The sequence below is a fragment of the Rhincodon typus genome, chromosome 1, assembly GCF_021869965.1.
Source record: "Rhincodon typus isolate 14 chromosome 1, sRhiTyp1.1, whole genome shotgun sequence".
In the NCBI taxonomy this organism is placed as follows: Eukaryota; Metazoa; Chordata; class Chondrichthyes; order Orectolobiformes; family Rhincodontidae; genus Rhincodon; species Rhincodon typus.
This window is the reverse complement of record NC_063332.1, coordinates 149,402,521-149,418,268: the sequence shown is the minus strand read 5'-3', so window position 1 is coordinate 149,418,268 and position 15,748 is coordinate 149,402,521.

Here is a 15,748-nt window from a genome sequence, read left to right as displayed (position 1 = left end):
TCTCTTACTGGGAGAAAAATGTCAATTTTGTACACTCAACAATCAAATGGACATCCATGAAGACTTTGGGATCTTGGTATATCTGTGATTGAAATGCAAAAATATAAAAGAAATAATCAGAAAGACTAATAGGATATTGGCCTTTATATTCAGAATATTAGAATATAAAAGGGTAAAAGTTATGTTTCAGTTGTACGGGCTGACCACATCTGGAATCCTGGGCACTACATCATGGAGGAGTATTTTGGCTTTGGAGAGAGTACAGTGTAGTTTTACTTGAATGCTACTGACCTCAAAGGATTACCTTAAAAGTGTTGTGGACTAGACCAAACCCCCTCAAAATATATTCAGAAGATAGTCTAGATCCTAACTTTTTCTTATTTTAAAGGTAAGTATAAGGTGTTACGTTCCGGATGCAATTTAATTCGTCAAACTACTCGATGTTAAGCAAAACACACTTATTCATACACTGTAATTAAAATACAACCGAAGAAGAAATTGGACTAACTTAACTCTATTGGAAAACTTAACAGAATAATAGACTATTTAATTACAAAACAGTAGCTGTTCCAATATAGGAACATCCTATAAACACACCCTTGGAAAATGGCAAATTCAGGAAAACCGATTGTCTCACATGCAATTCTACCAGCAGGAAGAGAAGCCCCGGCTTTTAGCTATAACTGAGAGGTGAAAGAAACAGCTTCCACATTCCAGTTTCAAGACCCTAGCAACTGCTACTACTGAAAAACTGAAACTAAAATTCCTGACTCTGTGGGAGCTTGACCCCACCCATTCGGACTGCTTCTGTTGTTCCAACTTAAAAAAAAACCAAGGCCTCACAAGCTGTTCACATTCTGGGCTTTCAATAGACAGCATTGTACCTCTGTCTTACAGCCTCTCCTCAAAAAAAGGACAAACTACACTCTTAAAGCCACGGTATTGCTACAAAAGGAGGGGCTGCATTTAACTGGATTACATTTTTTGGAAAATTGAGGTGTGTTTAGATTTAGTCTTCAGTTTATTAAGGGGACCAGATAGAGTATATAGAGAGAAATTATTTCTGTTGTGTGAGGGATTTAGGACAAGGTTCAAGGTCTCAAAAATGATGACCAAGCATTTCAGGTGTGAAATTGGAAATATCTCTATCACAAAGGGTGATAGATGTTTGAAAGTCTTTTTTGTAAATAGCTATTGAAGTTATTAATTTCAATTTAAACTTATAGTTTTGTTAACCAAAGGTATTAATAGATAGAGGCCAAAGGCTGATATATGGAGATTGGTGCAATTGGATTTCCCAGAACCTCCTTGAATTGTTGAACAGTAGATCTAAATGACCTTTTTCTATTCCTATGTCTCTGCGACATATAAACTTTTAAAAATAAGAAATACATTTAGCAGAAATACTTGCTGTGCTTACTGTTTCTTTTACCAAATTCTTCATGAATGATCGTCGGCGATAATCAGGAAAGGAGACTCTTCCCTGAATTTCTATGCACGCTCCACATGAAAGTTCAGCAATATTGAACTCAAATGCTGTGGAAAAGTCTGTGGGTGTCAGGCTATGAAGTCCGAAGTTAACCTAGATTTAACAGATAGGTGAACTGAAGCTTTGGAGTGGACTACGTTTGACATCTGACTGCAATTGGAAAATAAAATTCTGTGGTTAGAATAAAATCAGCATATAAAGTAACCCCTGATCTTCAAAGAAATCATAATTTAATTGACTCGGGATGAAAGGCTTATCCTGGCTTTAAGCCAAATGGTCTGTTTCCAAAACTTGTCACAATTTTTCAAAGAAGCACTTGGACTCCATCTTGAGGGGATTGCACTGCGCACACACACACACACTCTCAAACACAAACACAAACATACACTCACTCACTCACACACAAAGACACACACACTCATATACACACACACACACACACCATTTATTATGTGGGAAAAAGTGAAATACCGCAATTCCTGGAAATCTGAAATGCAAACAGAAAATACTGAAATTCTCAGTGGATCAGGTAGCATTTATGGTGAGAGGAACAGAGTTCTCATTTCAAATTGATGACCCTTGATTGGAACTTCAGAAATGTTCTGAAAATTTGCAGCATGTTCTGATTTATTTCCACATGGTTAGATGTAGGTTTACTCCTTAAAAGTACTGGAAAGTGGCAGTGTGATAGATATTTTCAAAGTGAAAGGAAACAAGACAAACAATTAAATTAATGTATGTTTTTAAAAATTAAATCAAAATATTACGTTATTGGAAATATGAAATAATAACAGATACTCAGCACGACTGGCGCTGTCTGTGGAGAGAAACAAAATTAATGCTTCAAATCTGATATGACTCGTCAATGTGGATTTCACAAGTTTCAAAATCTCCCCTCCCCCTACCGCATCCCAAAATCAGTCCAGCTCGTTCCTGCCTCCCTAACCTGTTCTTCCTCCCACCTATACCCTCCTCCCACCTCAAGCCGCACCTCCATCTCCTACCGACCAACCTCATCCCGCCCCCTTGACCTGTCCGTCCTCCCTGGACTGACCTATCCCCTTCCTAACTCCCTACCTACACTCACCTTTACTGGCTCCATCCCCGCCTCTTCGACCTGTTTGTTTCCTCTCCACCTATCCTCTCCTCTATCCCTCTTCTATCTGCCTCCCACTCTCTCCCTATTTATTTCAAAACCCCCTTCCCCTCCCTCTTTTCTGATGAAGGGTCTAGGCCCGAAACGTCAGCCTCTCTGCTCCTATGATGCTACTTGGCCTGCTGTGTTCATCCAGCCCTGCACCTTGTTGTCTCGGATTCTCCAGCATCTGCAGTTCCTACTATCTCTGACTCTTCATTTTATTCTCTTATATAGTCTATTCTACTAATCATTTTAACTGCTGTATCAAATTTCACTTGAAACTGGCAACAGAATGAAAACTGGATTGCAATTCCAGCACTGTTTAAAAAAAAAAGTAATACGATTGTCATGAATAACTGAAAATGTATATGCAGTTTGATTCACTACAATGTATTCATTGTAAACTTTATTAAAAGGGAACTCTTGAAACCTTTCAAAAAGACATAACAGTTTTGTCAAAGAGGAGATTTGAAAACAGATTTATCTCATCTAATGATCTTGTACAAGTTTTTGATTGTTGATAATTGTATACAAAACAGCTTCAATTTAGCTTCATAAATTTTATACATTAATGAGGCAATTCACACTTAAACAACAGTGGGTTGTCACATGGATTTGTAAAAGTGTTTCACTTCTACTAGCACCTGATGAGGTAAACAAAAATCTGAAACACCAATGAATTGATTATTAGATGATGAGGAACTTTCATGAAGCACAATATTTTTTTGGCGTCTTTTAATGTTCTCATTAAATTTATAACAGAAGTCTTTATCCTATCTCAAGCATGATGTTACACTGCTAGTTTTAACCAGAGCTGTGCCTCTTTAGTTGAGTTTGGATTGAACAATCTGAGCATTAGTAATATGTGTAATTTCCCAGAATTTAACAGTAATTCAGTTATTTGATCTGATGGATTCTAAGAGATGTTACTACTCAAATGTTTTTCCAAATTATTAGAATGAAAATGAAGGATAAATGTCAAATGTTTTATTTAGGAAAGCTAGCTTACAATTTTTTTTCTTTTAAAAAAGCATGTATTTTGTTATTAGATTATGTACAAGTATGCGCATGAATATGATAAGATGGACAATTGATATCACATCTATTGTAGTTTCTGCTTTCATGCTCATTAAACTTTAGAAAGTGCATTAGGCTCAGAGATAAATGGTTCTGTTCCTTGTTGTAATTAGTTTCAGTTATCTAAATTGTTTGTAACTTTAAAAACAGCATTCTTTAATTATCTCACCAGATGTTTTTTCAAATAACTGGAGGCGATATAAATTGTCTAGCTATTAACACTTTGAAGCATTGAGCCAGAAAGACACAGACTAATGTTTTTCCACATTAATTTTGCTTCAATAAAGTCAGTGAGAGGATGATTTTGACAATCTGCAGTAGTGTAAACCAAGTGATAGCGAGTCAGCAACCGATTTAATATCTCTCCCTACTTTCATTTCCATTGAAATTAAATATTCACATATTTGGATATAAACTGCACTTTCAACACTGAAGGGATGGAGGTGTCATATACAATCAGAATATAGGGGATCAGTGTAAAAAGAGAAATAATTGCTGCTGGTTCATGAATGGTGATGTGAGGCACGGAAAATGCCATCTTGTTGTTAAGGAAAACAACTGGCTGGAACAATTGAGTATACATTTCTAGCCCATGTTGTAAATGTTCTGATACTGTTGTGAACTGCACGTCAGCTGATCTGTTTGAAGGCTCTTTATTGGCACCTGGAAGGCTACAGGGATGGGAAGATTTGGTGCATTGGTCACTTTCACTTCCGCTGATACTGCAAGTGCTTTCTCTTTAATTTTGTGTTGCAATTTAAGTGGGAGAATACCAGAGAAATGGAGTAAATGGCCAGAAGTAACCCTTTGTGTGATCTTTCTCGCTGATTTTGTGCCAAAACTACCCACACCTCTGGGCCAGCTATTAATACTGACCAATTATTGTACCTTTACTGCATCAATTATGTCCCTCAATAGAAACAACTATGGTCACACTCCACTCTTTTGTCAGGGTTTCACTTATTGTGACAGAAGTGTAGCCATCACATTAGAAAGGGTAGAACAAAAACCATCTCATCTGTTGCCGTTACAGTATAGATACATTAAATTGAAAATAAGTGTTAAAGTAGTTCATTATAGAGAAGTCCATTTACTTAATATTTGAAATAATATGTCAAACAAAATGAACTAATATTTATTTCAATGTATTGATTCCATTTGCTGGTATAATCGTTTAGTTAAGAATGTGCTGCCACTAGAGAGCACTCTAACATAAGTAATCAGTTTGCAAAAATCAAATATTGCAGTGAATGGAGAAGCTAATGAGTGAATGGTGTATTTGCAACAATTTAGAATATCCCCCTGAAGGGGAAATTTCCGTTTGTGAACAATGAAGCACATTTAGTTTTCTTTTTGAGGGTTGTTTGGTATAACCGACGTAATCTTTTAAAGTTTCAGTTACCTGTAATGAACTGCCTGATGTATTCAAGGTTTCTGTTCTAAAGATAGCTCACTGGAATCACTGCTGGAAGTGAAGGAAGGAATCACTCTTCCAGGGCTGTAAAAACTACGTGGGTGGTGCATAAGTAAGTCATTGTGCACAAGGTGTTTTGTCTGCACTTCTTTAATGAATATGGGAATATCAGCCATGGGGTGTTGCAGATCATTATTGATGCTGGAGATGGTTATATCAGATGCAATGTCATCATATACAATATGTTGGAAATAAATGAAGAAGTTTCATTTTTCTCACAGTTTTCACAATCTCTTGATGCTCCAAAAGTGCTCCTGAGGCAATGAAGTACTTTTGAAATGCAGTCAATGCTGCAATAAAAGGATCCATGTCACTGAGACATAGCAAGATTCCACACCATTGAAATCAGTGACCAGGTGGTAATCTATTTTAGGGATGTCTGTCAAGGGATAAATACTAGTCAGGACACTAGGAGAACTGTACCTATCTTTGAAATGTACCATAAGAGGTATTCCCTTCTTCGAAAGATGCTTTGCTTCAATATCTAATCTAAAGGACAACAGCATGGGCTCCAATATAAAGCATAGGTACAGGTGATTGGAAACTGCAATGCAATGTATTGTCTCACTATTAGATTCACTGATCTCCGTAAGTTTTCAAACACAATTCTAATATCATAAATCTCAACTGAAATTTGATACATTATCCATTTTGGACAAAGTTTTAATAGCAATGCTCTGGGTGTTGTTAAAATTGTGGAAATGCTGCTGTCATAGTGGACAATTGTCCCTTTCTTAATCTCCTAATAGAACAACCTCATATTGCTGAAATAACTTGTCAAGGATGGTTCAGAAAGCAGAACAAACAGTCTATAACATGTTCAATTACATTAAACATCTGTATATACAAGTGTCTGTTATTGGAAAGTATGTAGATACAGGCTTGGATTTTCAACTGTGAGTTGGATGTGCAGAGGGTGGAGGAATCCCTGTTCCATGAACGTGTCTTTTAAAAATAGCTGTCTGGATATTGAGTTGACAGCCTGGTGGAGTGTGAGGAGGTGGACAGGCTATATTAGAAGTTGGAGTGGGTGATCTGCACTGAAAGTGGAGGACGTCAATGTGGAGGTGACCTGAGATTACAAACAGATGCTCCAAGATCTTATTAGTGGGAGGAGCTACCCCTGCTCCAAATTCCTACATTCCTATTTCCTCTTGGCAGATCCTTTTGACTGTTGTTTTTGACACTTAATTTGGACAGGTCAGTTGACATTTTCAGTAAACTTGACAGTTAAATTGTTTATGCACTTTAGATGCACATTCATACCTACTTTTAACTATTCCAAAGGCAGCTAATCTCTCTCAAAGGTTACCCTACCTCTTCCAAAGGGAACCTAACTTCCTGTAAAAGTCATCTAACTTCCTCCAAAGGACTCAAAGTAGTGCTCTGGCTATCCAAAGATATCAACAAAGTGCAGACTTAATCTTAATTGGACCTGCCTCCTGCCATACTGTCAGACAATGTACTCCAAATTCTAACCACTTGCTTGATGAACAGGTTTTTCCTCGTGTCACTATTGACTGTTTCGTCAATTACCTTAAATTTGTGGACTCTGCTTCTCAATTCTTCTGCCAGTGGGAATAGTTTATCCTGATCTACTCAGTCCCGACCACTCAGCATTTTGATTACCTCTATCAAATCTCTTCTCAATCTTCTCTTCTCCAAGGGAAGCAATCCTGACTTCTTAATTTGAGTTGCAGAACAAAAGTTCCACATCTCTGGAAACATGAGTCCTCTCTGTACCTCTCTAATGCCTACACAGCCTTCCTAAAGTGTGGTGCGCAGACTGGATGCAAGACTCGTGTTGAGGCTGAGCCAATAGTTCATGCAGGTTTGACATCATTTATTTGCTTGTGTAATCTGTGTCTCTACTGGTAAAGCCAAGGAAGCTGTATACTTTATTAAATGTACTCTCAACTTATCCTGACACCTTCAATAATTCAGGCACATGTGTACCTACATTTCTGTGGCCCTGCACCCCTTTCAAAATTGTAGCTTTGTTCTGTAATACCTCTTTGAGTTCTTTCTGCAAAACTTATAAACACTTTATACTTCTCTGCATTAAATTTCATCTGTCACTTGTCTGCCTATTCTACCAACCTGTCTAAGCCCTTTGGAAGTTCTACATCATTCTCCTCACAGTTCATGATACTTCCATATTTTGTATTGTTTGCACGTTTTCAAATTGTGTACTGTATCTCAAGGTCTACTTCATTAATATAGATTAGGATAACCTACTTCCAATTTTCCAGGTTTCAAAATTTCCATTGCAGTTCAACTGAGGTACGGTCTCGCAATTCTAAGGGTTGTGTCCTCAGTCTGAACATGTTACAAAATGTTTTGGTGTGTGCTTATGGACAGGCTTAAGCATTATTAGAAATGGTTCCAGGAAAAATAGCGTAACGCACACATGTGCACAGATTCCATTTATATGTCTCAGTTTAACCCTCTATTACTTTTCTAGTTCATTGCCAATATCAACAGAAAAATCTCCAGAAATTCTGGAGGTGTTGTTTGGACTGATTTTAGGCATATATTTATTGAAAAGTATCACTAGTTATCAGATAGCATGGTGTAATACATCTAGATATGAATAGTCTATGCAAATCAAAGGGAGGATGCTTGGTGTTATTTTGCTAGAGTAACATTATATTTCCTTTTTTGGCCTGGCCAGTAAAACTATCATCCAATATGAGAATTACACCAATACATAAAATCATAGCTTTAAACAATTGAGCTACGAAATAAACCAAAAATTAAACCAAAACAAAAGGTATGGTCAAAGAACATAATCAGGTAGTAATAACTGTGGAATGTATGATGGATGCAGAATTTTGTCCACCTTCGTAGTCAGTGAGGAGAAAAGAAAGTAAATCTCCAACACTGTGAAAGGATAATTGTTTTTGCATGTTCCAGCTTGCAGAAAAACAATGTGAGCATAAAGTTCCTTTAATAATCTTTGACTTTTCACATGTACAGCATGCAATTGACAATGGGAACCAGGTGTAACCATTTAATGGTTCAAAAATTATGTTCATTTCAATTGTTTACAATACTATAGATGGATTTATGAACCCACTGTAAACAGTGTGGTAGTTTCTCTCATCAAAGGTTTTATCATTCTTTCTCTCTGTGCATGTCTGACGATCACTATTTGTCCCTAATTTTGAAGAATTGGTGCCAGTGAGATCCAGGTCACAGAAATATCCCACCATTATAAAACAATTTATAAAACTTTTTAAGCTAATTTTACATACATACTTTCTGCAACACCCAACTATTCTAATGGTCCAACGGAGGTACTAAATTACACATTGCATGAAAATAAACAATTTCATACAAGCACAGACACACAATATATAATCACAAAAAAATAATGTCCACTAGATGGAGACAGTGAGCTAATTTTTGCACAATTTTAATATGTTGATTTAAACGCGTTATATCTGTCCCTCAAAATGGTGAGATTTTTATTTGATATTCGGCTTCAAAGGCTCAAAAACTGGCTAATTATGAAGCTGAACATATTCAACACAGGAATCCTACGGTCGGGTATGCTAAATCAAAAAGGCAATAGGTTCATCAGCAAGAAAACAACTTCTTTGAGATTAATGGCAGGGAAGGCCATTATTGTCTGCAATAAACAGTTGGAGAGGTGGCTGGCACATTACCTTGTCTCACTACTTTAGGGAGAAAATAGTCACGGAAGAAACTCTGGGCACTATAGCTTACTAATATGTCAGTGGAGGCCTTTTGACTTGCTTGTCATCGGCATGTTCCCAGATGATGCTATGCTGCCTGAAGTCACCAAGAACGTGAAACTGGCATTCCAGCAATATCTATACAAATCTCTCTGTCTCGGATGGGCAGAAGGGACAATGCATAATCTAATGATATTACCCTTTACGAGAATGATAATTGCAGCAATGATTGAGGCATTGTCCTGCTGAGCATTGTAGGAGGGGTATTTGCCTGCATTGCCTTTGTCAGATTGCAATCCTGTCCGAATGCAGTTATCTTGAATCCCAGTGTAGTTTTGGAAGTGAAAGATCAACAATCGACACTATCTCCACAGTCCAACTGTTGTTAAAAGAACTGCCATCAACTAACAGACCACTATTCATTACCCTGCTTGATCTCACCAAAGCATTCAACCATGGAAGGCCTACCTAATTGGGCTTAAGAAAATTAACTTCCTGCCAAAGCTGCTCAGTGTGACCTCCATTTCCCATGACAGCAAATGAATAAAGTCACCTCTGATTGGTGCAATGTTGCAAGTCATTTAGATCTCCACTAGGATCAAACAGAGCTGTTTTCTGGTGTTGAAACTCTTTGGTGTATTAACAATTTGCTAATATCACATGCCTTTAGCTCTCTAAATATAAGTTATTACAGAACTCAGAACAAGTTGTTCAGCATCGCCCATTTGAGATCCAAGGCAAAGGTGTACCAAGAGCTTATCATTAATGCTACACTAGCATTCCATACTGAGGAACACCTTCAGCAGCAAATGGAAAAACTCTCCTATGCCCAGTTTGGATTGACCATCAGCATTAAAAAGACAGGTATCATGGCCCAGGACGTTGCCATATTGCCATCAATCAGCATTGACAACAGGATACAGGAGGTTATTGATAAGTTCACATGTCTCAGTTTTATAATCATCAACAACCTGTCACTTGATGCTGAAATGAGCATGCATTTGCAAAAGCTGCAGACGTATTGTTCAAGCTGAGGAAGGGATTGTGGAATAACAGCAAATGAGCACACCAAACTGTCAGTTGACCAAGCTTGTGTCCTCAGCATACTTCTTTACTGTGGTGAGACTGGGACAACATTTCCTAGCCAGTGGAAAAGACTGTACAGTTTCCACTCAAGTGGCTTCAGCCTTTTCTTGGTGTCTCTTGGCAGGACAATGTTACCAACTTAGAAGTCTGGAATGTGATAATTCCACCAGCTTACACTCTTTACTAACCACCAATGTCTGTATTGGCTCAGCTACGTTCTCTAGATGGCTTATGGCTGTATAACCATGACCTTCTGAATAGTGAACTGTTGATTAGAATGCAAATGGCTGACGTCCATTCATCAGCTATAAGAAAACATGCAAGAAATGAAGAGGGCAGACATTGACTGATAAACAGTTGTCAACGGACATGAATTCTTGAGGTTGACTGCCTGGAAAGGTATCAGAAGAGAAATGGAAAGCACAGTTGGGTGAGAACAAAGCCCAAAGAAAACAAAGACCACTGATTCCTATACTTCTCAGCTCACTGTCTTTGTCTGCAGCAAATGTAGCAGAAGCTGGAGTGTGATTAGTTTTGGGCCTATCGAAGGAAGGATGTGCTGGTGTTGGAATGGGTTTACAGAAGAGGTTTACAAGAATGATCCTGGGGATAAGGGTCTTGTCATATGAGGAACGGATCATGTATTTGACACAGTTTAGAAGGATGAGGGGAGGTCTGATTACAATTTACAGAATACTGAGAGGCCTGGATAGAGTGGACATGGAGAAGATGTTTCCACTATTAGGAGAGACTAGGACCTGAGGGCACAGACTCATAGTGAATGGAAGACCCTTTAGAATAGAGAAGAGGATGAATTTCTTCAGCCAGAGGATTGTTAATCTGTGGAACTCATTGCTGCAGAGGGCTGTGGAGGCCAAGTCATTGAGTGCATTTAAGACTGAGATGGATAAGCTCTTGATTAATAAGTTACAGGAAGAAGACAGGAGCATGGGTTTGAGAGACATATCAGCCATGATGAAATGGTGGAGCAGACTCGAATGGCCAAAAGGCCTAATTCCGCTCCTATGTCTTATGGTCTTATGGAGTGAGGTGCCTGAGCTTTACCAAATGATGTTTAACACATAGTGGACCATCGCTTTGCAAACCATTATTTCACAAGATGGAAGGCAACTAAAATGAAACTGAGTATGAAAGCAGAAATTTTGTACAAATGTTTGAGTAAATGTTCAACGTAACTCAAAATTATCCAAGTTCTCATTAATAGTCACTTTAGATTGCAAAATAGTTGCCCAGAAAGCTGCTTTCCTTAATAACGTGACCTGCTACAAATGTGCATTGCTGAAAAAAGGCACATTTTGCAGAGTTTTTCATTATTCACTCATCAGGACATTTCACAAGAATAAAAATTGAAGGGGGTAACCTATTTTTATTCTTGTGAAACACCTGATGAGTGCAAGAAAAAAAGTTTCAACATAATGTGTTTTTTTTAAGAATACTCAGGTTTTGCGCTACCAAACGATTATGTTAGATAGCATGTATAAATCTGAACACACACAAAGTTCAAAGTATCTGATACTTTAGCAATAATTAGATGGATTGTCGACCAACAGTCATCTGACTTGTGTTAAGGTAAGTAACAGAAGCTTATAATTGATTTTTTCTGATTCAATGGATTTACAGGCCATTTTCCATAATTCTTCACATGTTCGTAACGGCAAATATATTTTTCGTGATGATAGAGTAACTGTCCTGGTAGTGTGAAGTACAGCTGAGGACTGAAGGCATTCCTGGTATAGACTTTGAACATGAATTTCAGGCTATTCTTGTTTTGATGCAGAAGAACCCATGTGGAGATCAGTATGAGCAGAAATGAGGCATGTGTTTCTCATAGCTATTGTTAGTCCCTAGAAAATGTCCTGGATGTTGATCACATGTCTTTGGCTCAAAACAATACTGCATACATGCTGACAACAGTGCTATGGTCACATAGAATTCTTGAAAGTGTTTTTTAAGTGCACTAAGAAAATGATCAAAGAATTGCTTTCACCAATAAGTTAAGTACGACCCATGCTATTGTAAAAGTAAGACAAGACTTTCTTGTGTAAAGTTGATACCTATCTCTTAACACCTACATTTTGACAGAATATTTTCAAATGTGACATGTACCCTTTACCAAAGATTACATTTCTATATCCAGATGCTATTCTATTCATATTTATTTAACAATCATTCTAGAATGTCTTCTTTTAAAGTGAGAACCCTTGACGAAGGATCAAGAAACATAATAGAGAACATTATTGTTGAAAGAAGTAGGAGAAAGAACAAGATAAAGCAAGAAGCAGTAACAGAGACAAGAATGATTGTAATGTTGAAGATAATTGGAACCTGAAACACAAAGAAGAATTCTGTCACACAACAACCTTTCCTTAGTAACTTCTCTGAATACCAGTCGCGTGCAATCAGACATGAAGGCTAAAACTAATATTCAACGGTGTTCACACACAAGGTCTAATAGACATTTATATGATTTCCAGCATATTTCATCTTAATTCAAGGGTAAAGCCAAGTCTCATGGTTTACTACCTTACTCCTGACAATATCAAACTGTGGATTTCAGATAATTGTCCCTGCATGGAAATCACTTCACCAGCTGTGGGTTCAGGGCAGCTTTAACTCCCAAGAATGAGTTGCTGAGGAATATTTTTTTGAAAAGTTCCTATCATGATGTAAACTGAGTGATTTATATATGTTTTAATATCATTTATTGTAAGTGTGGGATAGTTTTTGAGTGAGTAACAGATGACTGTGTGTCTGAAGTTAGTGATTAACTTGCAAGTATTTCTGCAAAATGGTGATTTCTTTTAAGAATGAATGGGTTTTGTGTACCACTAATGGACTTCTGTTTATTTTAGATTGCTTTGTGACCCAGAAAGATAAATAAAGTGGCCTCAAGGATTGTTAGAGCCTGAAATTCGTTGTTTTAATACTAAGGAAAACATGCATTGCATAGAGAGGGAGATTTTTGACTTTCAGTTTTTACTTTGTGTGGGACAGTCCTGTGAAGGACTTGGAATGGGAAAGACCTCCTAAGACTGTGCAACTTTACCTTTATTAACATCCGTATTTTAGTGAGACACAGACTGAAACTCTGTAGCCCAGAAGTACCCTGGTTACATTAGACATATACTACTTCATAGAGGTGGTTAACTCACCAACTGTACCTCCTTCAAAGCCACACTTTTTGCGATGGATGTTGAGGGTTAGATTTTCACCTTGGAGATAGGTAGCTTAATTCAGCAAATGTCACTCTTGCCACATGCACTTTGGGAAATAATGTCCCAAATGATGCAATTTTCATTCCAGGGTGTGGGTGCAGTACATAGTTGGGCCTGTCCCCCAGGTGAAGAGTGTAGGTAATTACAGGGACTGCCAAAATGCCTGCCTTAATTCTCTGCAACTTCATCCCTGTTGTTTTGTTAAATGCTAGGCTCTTTAGCCCATTCTTTCACACTCACTAGCCTCCCTCACCCAATTTCCATGTCCATCAACACCAACTACTGCCAACCCAGGCAGTACCACCCACAATGGCAACTTCACTTTAAAGGCAGTGACCCCTATTTTGATGATAGGATTTGTGAAATAGACCTTAAAAAATTAATTTATTTCTTACCACTTTCTGAAGTACAAAATCAATCAGTTTAAAGTGTTTTTAGCAGGAATTGCAAGTGTATGAACACTAAAAGATAGTCAAAATGCTGCAGATGCTGGACTTCTAAAATAAAATCAGAAAGTGCTGGAGAAACTTGGCAGATTTTTGGAAAGAGAAACAGAACAAACATTTTGAGTCCCATATTACTCTTCTTCAGAACTGGTCGTGCCTGACCACCTGCGTTTTTCAAGCTGTTTCTGTTTGTATTCTGGTTCATGAACAGTCTTTATCTTATTTAACTGAATATTGTGTAATTGATGAAAAAGATCAGAAGAGTTTTCAGAACTGTCAATCAAACAATGCCTTCCCTGGGATTCAGGTTTTTCAAAGGACTAATGGATTCCTGGCCAAGAACTCATCATGAAGCTTGGTAGCACTGAGAAAGTGTTACACTGGACATGCTGTCTTTAAACTGAAGCTCCATCTACTTGCTTAGCTGGGTATGGCACTAAACGAAGACCATGGGAATTGTCTTTGCAGTCATGCCGAACATTTATCCTTCAGAGATAGTAAGAACTGCCGATGCTGGAGTCAGAGATAACAGTGTGGAACTGGAGGAACACAGCAGGCCAGGCAGCATCAGAGGAGCAGGAAAGTTAACGTTTCGGGTTGGGACCCTTATCCTTTTCTACTTTCTCCTTTATTAAGGGTAGTATTTTTCCTTCCACTTTTATTAAGTTGATTGGGTTATAGCACTCTGGATATATTCTAGGTTCCTTCTTAAATGTAGCTATTATGAAAATTATCCGACAGTCTACTGGAATGGCATGGTGGTTCAGTGGTTAGCACTGCCACCTTATAACCCTAGGGACCCGGATTCATTTCCACCCTCGGGTGACTGTCTGTGTGGAGTTTGCACATTCTCTCCGTGTCTGCGTTGGTTTCCTCTGGGTGCTCCAGTTTCCTCCCACAGTCCAAAGATTTGCAGATTAGGTGGATTGGCCATGGGAAATGCAGGATAGGGTGGGTCTGGGTGGGATGCTCTTTGGAGGGTTGGTATGGACTTGGTGGGCCAAATGGTCTGCTTCCACACTATAGGGATTCTATGATTCTACTTAAGTTGTTGCATATGTCAAACAGTTCCTCTGAACCTTTTAAAATGTGGGGTTGCAGACTGCTCCGATCTGGGAATTTATCCTTGATTTTGGTTCATTGATTAAATATTTCATACATTTTGTTTTAAATGTGGTTATGTCATTCCTATTTTCATTTTCCATGTCAGGTTCACCTGATTGGTTCCCCGGGCAATTGCTGAGCCAAAATAATTATTTACTATTTCTGCCATTTTGTTAATGCTAATTTTATCCCAACAATCCCTTAGGGGTCCACTTCCCATCCTTTTTGCCTCCAGAATATCTTAATTTGTTTATCTTTCATTCAGGTTTAATTTCATAGTTCAGCTTTGCCTTCCTAATGCTTTTTTCCTAATGCTTATCTCCGGGTCTCTTTGTATTCTTCCTTATTCTGCACTGCTGTTTGAATATCCCATTCCTTACACTCGACGCTTCACTTATGTCTTTAATCATCCATGATGTCTTATTAATGTTTACCTTGTTCATGTTTTTAGCAGTTTTTTAAACAACTTCTGGTAAGTATAGTTTTAAATCTGTCCTATTGATGTTCTGTTCTACATCATTGCTTGGCAATATGGTTGTTCCTCTTACTTTCTCTAAGTCCTATTTATAGACTCTCAAAGTCAACTTTTCCCCAACCTTATTGCTTTAATTTTTGTCATACTTATATCTTTGTCAATTGTTGACCTAAACAATAACATAATAAGGGTCAGAGATAGTAGGAACTGCAGATGCTGGTGAATCCGAGACAACAAGGTGCAGGGCTGGATGAACACAGCAGGCCAAGCAGCATCATAGGAGCAGAGAGGCTGACGTTTCGGGCCTAGACCCTTCATTAGAAAAGGGGGAGGGGAAGGGGGCTCTGAAATAAATAGGGAGAGAGTGGGAGGCGGACAGAAGATGGATAGAGGAGAGGATAGGTGGAGAGGAAACAAACAGGTCGAAGAGGCAGGGATGGGGCCAGTAAAGGTGAGTGTAGGTGGAGAGTTAGGGAGGGGATAGGTCAGTCCAGGGAGGACGGACAGGTCAAGGGGGCGGGA